The sequence below is a fragment of the Etheostoma spectabile genome, unplaced genomic scaffold, assembly GCF_008692095.1.
Source record: "Etheostoma spectabile isolate EspeVRDwgs_2016 unplaced genomic scaffold, UIUC_Espe_1.0 scaffold00569488, whole genome shotgun sequence".
Lineage (NCBI taxonomy): Eukaryota > Metazoa > Chordata > Actinopteri > Perciformes > Percidae > Etheostoma > Etheostoma spectabile.
The window spans coordinates 23,009-31,836 of record NW_022605158.1 but is presented as its reverse complement, the minus strand read 5'-3'; the positions used below and the strand labels follow the sequence as shown (position 1 = coordinate 31,836).

Below are 8,828 nucleotides of genomic sequence, written 5' to 3'. Positions count from 1 at the left end.
GTCCCTCTGGGCTTTTAAAGGCAGGAGATCCCTTACAATTACTGCATTCCAAGATGAGCTCTTTTCTCAGACCTATTTGAAAACTGAATCCCAAAGTAGCCTAACCACTTTAGAGTCTATCCGGGTTATGTGGAAAATAATCAAAGTTGTGATTTAAAAGAGACTTTGAATGCTTTGCTGTTTTACTCTCTTGTACACATACAGGGGCATGTCCTTGGGTGTTCAGGGGGGCCAGGGGATATGATTGACAGGACGATCAAACCACCACAGTTTCTAAGGAAAAAACCAAAGGACAGGTCCTCCCAGGGTACAAGTAAGTACAATATTTTTAACCAATCCTGCAAATGAATGACGAAACAGTTTGTTTGATGGTACCAAAACAACCCACAAGCCTTAACTGATCCATTGTCCCTTCTGGCAGGATGACATTTTGTAAGAACCTTCCAAAATGCATACGTCTTTCACAAAAATGACAATTATTGTTTTTGATGTCACTATGGTTTTAGGGCACTGTCAAGAAAAAGGATCCACATGCAGACAATTAAGTAGACATGAATGAATTTAATTTCAAAATTGAGGTACCAAGCTTAATGTATCATATGACAGGGGTCAAAACCAGGAGGCCTGTTCAAATAGTCAAACTTATCTAAAGGGGTTAAGGAGAGAATCATCAGTCCGTGGTTTAGATATTCCAATTTGTATTATTCAATCATATATTCGAGAAGGGACAGGGCACATTAAGAACATCAGTATAAAAATGCAAGATGTAATGCCGGAGTTAGCAAAAATAAATTCTAATTTACATCTGCACACCCTAAGCAGTTAACAAAAACAAAACATTATAAGTAACAACAATAGATACAAGTATACAATGCGCAAATTAAAGGACAAAACACATTTACCAACATATCTATGAAATTGATCACATGTGGTTTGCCTGATTTCACAGGGAAAGGATCATTTATCATGGTGGTAGATGTTACAGGGTAGAGGCTGGAGTGCTACCAACAAGAACCAACAAAGAAACTCTGACAATATGACAGGGAATGAGAGGAAATGAGCCGGTTAACATGCTGTAGGGCAGACACAACAGGTGAGCGGGTGGATGAGAGTCTGGTGGACAGGTGGAGAATGGCAGGGGAGAATGGCGAAGGTGGAGAATAGCAATGAGCAGGTTTGGGGTTTTTTTTTCTTTTCAGGAAAGTCTCAATCAAACACATGACCAAGACACAGTGCACACCTGAAGAGAACCAATTGTTTTCTAAACACATCTGTATGGTAGAGAGAGATGTCCCTCGAATTATATTTTATGATATGATAATATGCTATGAGTTGAAATGCTGTGCCAGTTTGGAGCTACCAGTCCAGACATGCCACTGTCATCTACATATAAAACGCATTTTCTTTGCTGTGGTAAAGCAGGAAATGCATATTTCTACTCCACTACAATTACAATTTTTCTGGTAATGACTTTTTCAAACCTTTTTTCTCCTCATAACGTCTTTTTTTTGTAGCAGCTGTTCTGCCATCCGGAATAATTCCAAAATATTGGATCAGATGGGCATATCACATGAAAGTCAGCTGAACTAAAATAGCTGCATCTAATCAGGGTACTCCGCCTTACTTACAATAAATGTCCTGATTAAAAATTGATTTATTTAGCAGACCTAATAAAATGTCTTCATTTTCAAAGTGCAGTTTGTAATCTGAAGGTATATAAGTATATATATATATATAAATAAATAGGCTACCTGATTCTACTCAGATACATAACCTGATATTCCTTAATGCACCCCTTCAAACAGACATAGTATAAAGCACACAACACACACGCTATTCTTATAATATCCATATATAAATGATGCAAACAGATGCACTAAAATAAATGGAATATAACCTCCTGGAATTTAAACTGTGCCTCAGCACGCACATGATGCTGCTATATCTACTTATTCAATTTCAAATGTAAGTGACTCTCTATGGATGCCTACGCTTATACAGCGCTGCCTCCATTCTCACCTTATCCCCCATTTCATCCATTCATTTATTGGTGCTCCACGTTGCCTGCGCTGAGCCAGTTCAGTCTGGGATGACTATATACACACACACACACACACACCATGAGAGGTCCATTGTGAACGGTCCACTTTTTCAAAACATGAGGCAAAGCTAATAAAGAGCTCAGTGAGGCAGCATCCATCAGTCGGACCGCAGTGACTCATTGCGCACGGTCGGTCAGTCAGTCAGTTAGTCAGTCAGTCAGTCAGTCAGGGGGCTTACATTTGCACTTCGCTGTGGCGGATCAATGCGAATTAAAGACCTATATTCTGGCGGAAGGCGGGCTTGGTCTGTCACATATAGGAGATGGTTTGCTACATTCATTCTAGGGTTTAGCCTCATCTCACTGATACGGACGCGTGCGGCACCCAAGAAACGGGACATAAAGCGTCTCTCAAGGTAAGCACCCTCTTCTTCTCATTAGACTGTGGTTTTCCTTCGTGTCAGATGTTGAATTTGTCCGCAAGGTCATATCAAATAAACAAATCTCAGTGGCCTCTAGATATCGGGGTGGGACAGAGCTGCAAATGTAGGCTCCATGACATATAATCACATTGGCCCGAATAGGTCGTGTGCATAACTTTAATGTATGTAACGTTGTGCATGAATTCACATTCTGGACACACTGTCTGTCTCTCTAAACTGCTGTAGGCAATTTTTAATTGTTGAATATGTAATTACAAATAGGATTGTGCTTTCCATAAACAGTTGCACTTTGAGAACAGACGACAGATGCGTAGTGGAATAGCACAAACAAATGGGCTACACCAGTCCATGACCCAAAACAGTAACCTACTATTCTATTTTATTCAAGTCACACTTAGCAGCGACTCTTTCAGATTAACAAGTGCATTAAGAGACACATCTTCTACATCCTTGAGTAATGTATGTAGACGATACCTGATCTGTAAAAAACAAAATCGATTATGTTTGTTCTAGAGATGCTTATTGTTGTGAAAAAGGGGAATAGCATGAGTATAACCATTTTTTCAGTGACATGTGCTGCACATTATGCAGAATGAATTCTCATCAGTAATGTCAGTGAAATGGAAATGCTCCCTGTGGTCCACTGAATTATCAATCGGATGTTCTTCTCCTCTTTTGATGAAGCCTGTAGGCTGTTTTGTATGATTAAAGTCTCACTCACAGTGCAATTCATTTTTCTGACTGACACCAAATGATCAGATATCTCAGACATCTGCTGAGTACTGGCACATTACTTGCAGAATTGGCTCCGATGCTTTGACACTTAGGACACGTAAACGTAGCTTGACGGAAAAAGGGAGTTCAACTTGAGAATCGTTGGGAACACATAACTAATTTTTTCTCAAACCAGACACGACTATTGGTTCCGGTGAATGTCCACTGAATGTGGAACATATACAGTTTTTAATCCGAAACATCATGTCCTTATCTGTAAGCACGTTTAGCCTACATTAGGTCAAAGTCTTATTTCTGCACTTTGCTTACTTTACTTGCAAGTTTGCAAACTTTTCTTTCTTTAGTGTGACACAGCATTTCTGCATGCTCTTTAGGGATTATGGTTTAAGTAACACTTACAGTAACTGTCACCAATCAACATCACTGTTTAAAGAAACATAGCTTGTTATTTGCATTTACATCATTATGATTTGGACAGTGTTGGTATTATAATTTTATGCTGTGGTTAATTAGATCTGTGGGCTCGGTGTCACATTAATCTTAATTCAAAACAGTAGTTGAATTGGGCAAATACGGGTCATTGACTGTTCTGGTGCTTTGCCTTTATTGTAACACTGATTATGTAAAATAATGTAAATGACAGTTCAAAGAAACAAACTGGAATGGCTAATTTACTAAATGCTCATCTTGGTCTGGACTGCGAGGCCTATGTAAGTCTGGTCTGATTATTTTTTGTCCAGTTAGTAAAAAGTGAAGCTCAATCATTAAAAAAAAAAAAACTAAGTCTATTTCTGTTTCTTCTTTTAGGGAATCACACAAAGTGACTGATTTTGCACATCTGTTTCCATCTTTGGATTACGACAATATTTAAGGACTGGAAAAGTAAATCCGGCATGGGAACTAACCCAAAAAGAACAGTGACCGTCCAGATGGTGCCTCAGCTGGCTGTGGTGGACACACTGGGCAATAAGGAGCCTAATGCCAACTGGACTAAAGAGCCCAACCTCAAACTCTCTCAAGTCAGTTCAAAACCCACCCACACATCCCCGACCACAAACAGGATAACTCATCTGACTAATTCTCCCGCTAACACCACCCAAAAAACAGCTTCCAAGGGGGGTGAACCAGTTAACAGCACTGTGTCAGACAAACCACTACCAACTAATGATAACCAGATAAAGTCTGAGCTTGTGACAGGTGGAAACCAACTGATACAAGACCAGTCTCTGACAGGCCAAAGTGTGGGTGTTGCAGGAGGTGACCAGAGGGATTCTAACGCTAATGTGAAAATGTTAAGCCCGGCTAATGAAAAGGATATCTGTAAGGCCGATAAGTTGTCTGCTCTTTCAGCGACAAAGGTCGACATGCAGACCAATGCCTGCAGAATGAAGGGGCCAAGTGCAGCAGAGGAGAAGTGTGCAAAGCTGACATCCTCAGCCGCAGCACGAGAGGACAGTAATAAAATGTTTCTCAAATAATAAAAATCTTAATGCCTGTGAAAAAAGGCATACTACATCTGAACCACAACAGGATAATAAAGGGATTATTTTATCTCCCAAAAAACAAGGACACAGCTGAACCACAGAAATATCAAGAGCCTGATCATAATCGTAGATGCTCACAAAGCTCTGTAAGTCTGCAGGAGACTCCCAAACCTAATCAAAGCAAGGAAACTGCTACTCTTAGCGGCACTACACCTCCGTCAATGAGCAAGATGCACAGGCTGAGTCTACGAATAAGATTTCATGTTCAACGCTTCCAGAGAAGGATTTCCCACCAGTTAAGAAACCTACAGTCTCCTCAGATAAACATCAGCCAGTGTCTTCACAGAAGGATCCCTCCACTCTGCCCCAGGCTACACAAAACATGCCGGCAGATGGGCAGGTGTCTGTGGAAGCCAGCAAGACTAACACAGCTGTCCATGAAGGGCCGCAGCACTGTAAGCTTTTCAAGGAGGCTTCAACGATGACCTTATCTCCGTCATCCACTCCAGTCAGGCGGTGTCATGATATGGAGGTTCAGGCGGTAGCGAACATGTGCAGTAAGGCTGTGGCCACAAGTCCGAGCCTGCTGCCTTTCGCCGTGCCTCACAGGCCGAGCGATGGTGCAGTCCCCAGGGAGGCCACGCTGAGCCTGGCGGTAGTCTACCAGGAGGACAGGGGTGTGGCACTACATCAGATGAGCATGAGTTCTACATCCGCCTCTACTGATACGAGGTCAGAGAGACTCACTGTTGAGGCGGAGATGTGCCCAAACCAAAATGCTGGTGTAGTTTCCCACTCAGAAACATTGTCCCAGCAGCAAGACAAAAGGCTCGGAGCAAAGCCTAAAGAACCCGGGTCAACTCTGTGCAACACCCAGCCAGTTTATCAAATCACATTGAACACAGCACCCCAAGGAGGCAGAAAAGACAGGCGACTTCCAGGTTAAAACCGGAGTCCAGAAATCTTCAGCCAAAACAGCCCCTGCTGAAGCTCCCTCTCTCAAATCAGTAACAGCCCCAAAGACAGCGGGTGCTACCAAGTCTGGATGTGTTGACAGTAAAAATGCTGCGCTGTCTAAGGTTACTGTTACAAGCGGGGCCAGCCAGGCCCTGCCAACAACAACAGCAACAAACACCACATCAAAGCCAGCTGTAACTGAAAAAAAGGCTGAAAGTCCAAACAAAAGGCTAAAGGAGGGGGTAAAGCCCCGAAGAAAGAGAAAAAGTCAGGCAAACAGAAGATAGAACCGGAGAGAAAGGATAAAGACGACGACCAGAAGCAGAAAGAAAAGGGGGTCCATGATGTCGTCTGGGATGAACAAGGGATGACTTGGGAGGTCTACGGTGCTTCTGTGGACCCAGAATCCCTTGGTTTTGCCATTCAGAGCCACTTGCAATGCAAGATCAAGGAGCAAGAGAGGAAACTGATTGTCCAGACCTCTTTCCGAAAATCAGTCTCTGGTGTCGACTCTCCGGGACATGGCAAGAAGAACAAAAGGAGGCAGCAGAACATTTTCAGGTCAATGCTGCAAAATGTCAGACGGCCCAACTGCTGCATGCGTCGACCTCCCTCCTCCGTCCTCGAGTAGCACAGCACAGAGGTAGCATTGTCAAACTCCTCCCTTTTCCTAGAGGGCAAAATGTTTGTCCCCCCCCCCCTCATCATGATTACAATGCCAAGTGAAAGCATTAATGAGACAATGATCCCTGTAAGTACGTAAGTAAGTGTACTGGAATGTTGTAGCATAAAGAGTCAAACTATGTGTGATGTTTGTGATCAAAGAAGGTAGCAAATAGTACTATAAAATGAACAACCCAAGACTTATTTTCTAGAAATAGATATTACAAAAGAGAGAAAACTTCTAACCGTTTTAAATAACAGAGGCAATAATAGTGAAACGCATGTTTGTTAGTTACAATGGCAGTCCAGACCTTCACAGTAAAAGGCACTGATCCACGGGGTAAACATATTTTTTACTGTCAGAACATTTGTGCAAGTGTGTTAAACCAACATCTCATTGCATTTGCTGCATTTATGTTAAATGTTTTTGAGGTGTTTTGGGGCCCTATATTTTTAAGATTGCTGCGTTTCTTTTCATGCACATTTATTTTTTGTGAGTGTGATTACAGTGAGTTGTACTGTTGTGCAAAAAAAGGACTGTATGCATACATGCACTGTTTAATCTCTATTCTTCTTTGTTGTTTTTTTTCTATTAAAACAACAAAAAACTAAATTAGATTTACATATTCTTCATTTTTGACCTATAGCATCCCTTAACTTATTTAAGCTTCTTTTTTAAGTTTATTAAAAAAAATAAACTTAAAAAAAAATAAAATTAAACCTGAATAATAAAAAAACATAAATCAAACACATCAATAGCTCAAAATGAGATAGCACTTCATTGCGTCTGAGCCAAGTGCACATCTCAGGGGATGTAAAACAGCAGAAAACATCAACGCAAACCACAGGTGAGTGTCAGACTTCAGCTGAGAGTAAAGGTCAGGAACAGTTTCGGATCCCCTTACGGGGCATGAGGTTTGTTCAGAGGCTAGTTAGCTCCCAACTCTTTCCTTTTGAGACAGAAGAGATTAACATCCCAAGTCTGCATGTGGCCTAGAAGCAAATATGTTATAATCAATGCAAGTATTTAAATGAATCCAACAGTTAGCATTGCTTAGTTCTGTGTGAACAGAATATCTACAAGGACAAGGTTCAGTCAGCCAGAGAAAACACTTAGTGCATTTCTGTAAAACTTTTATAGTCAGTGAAGGACAGCAGAGACCAGTCTTCGGGATATTTGTAAGATCAAGATGTACTATTTTGGGCATTGCTTGTGAAGTAAGTCTGTATCAAAGATATGATTTTGGGCAGATCATTTGGAATAAGTGCAGTGCAAGAGAAGACACACACCTCAAATATCCGTCATTCAATGCAATCAAAACTTCATTTAGCGGTGTTGCGAATTCCACTTGGAGGGTCCAAACGTCGGGACTCAAGTAGCTAAGGAATCACTCTAGCTTTGATTAAGTATACCAAAACGATTTATTAATAAAAACAGAGCAATGCATTCCGGACAATAATTACGTGCACGGGTCTCTATGGAACATGACTAGCTCAGAGGTTCACAACAAAGGCTCCGTAACAGTGGCCTGCAACGGTTTATAAAGCCGCCTTTAAGGGAGTCCTATTGGTTAAAAGCGTCACAAGGCGGGTCATATCGCCATAGCAACTGTATTTCTATTGGCTGGGTGGGCGCGACTTCCTGTTTACATTACTGTGTGGGTGTGCGTGGTGTTTGGGGTTTGTTTTCCTGTGGGAATTCCTTTGTTCCCCTCCATTTGAGTGAGCACGTGGCTTTCTGGCCTTCCTGCATCCGGTTCTCTTGTAAATGTAATGTCTTGCCAACAGGGTATCGCCCCCACCTGGATGCCAAGCAACAGTACATTTTCTCCTTCAATCACATCTGATATGAGTTTTGTTTCATTAACTTATGCATAAGTTCATTCACAGTGTCTAAATATGATAACAATACCTGAGTACAATTTCTCACAATAATTAACAATACCTGAGTATAGCTTCCCACAGATCCCCTATATCTGAATATAATTTCCCACAAATCCCCCTTTTTACACCTACTAGGTGTAAATCCTACTGTAAACAAGGAACTGTGTGGAAAACCTTTTAGAATTCATTTTAGTATAAAAACGTGCAGCAAAAGTTTAATATGGTAAAAAAACGTATATCCCCCTTTTCACACCTGCAAAGGTGTGAATCCTAACTCTCAATGTTGCCCTATTGGACACCTGGTCCCCCCTGGTCTTATTCACAAAGGGTGGGGTCTCTTGGTCACAGTGGTGTGTGTGTGTGCCTATTCCTACAATATACAAGATAATAATCCTCCATCTCTTCACCTTCTGGTATCATCTTACTCTCCCTACTGTAAACATACAAACACACACGCACACACATATGAACTGATACAAAATCAACCAGGTTGCAGTCTCTCAATTGGAATGTGGCTGAGGGTTTATGACTCTCATTTCAGGAAAGATCAGTGGGGGTGAAACTCTATCAACATAGTCCAATCAACATTGTATTGTTTTAGCCTAGACTAAAACCCCAGGG

The 8,828-nt window shown here is 41.4% G+C and overlaps 1 pseudogene; it reads left to right on the top strand.

Moving 5' to 3' along the window:
• Positions 1–2,412: 2,412 nt before the first annotated feature.
• LOC116685059 (G protein-regulated inducer of neurite outgrowth 3-like) lies at positions 2,413–6,546 on the top strand (annotated as a pseudogene).
• Positions 6,547–8,828: the final 2,282 nt, after the last annotated feature.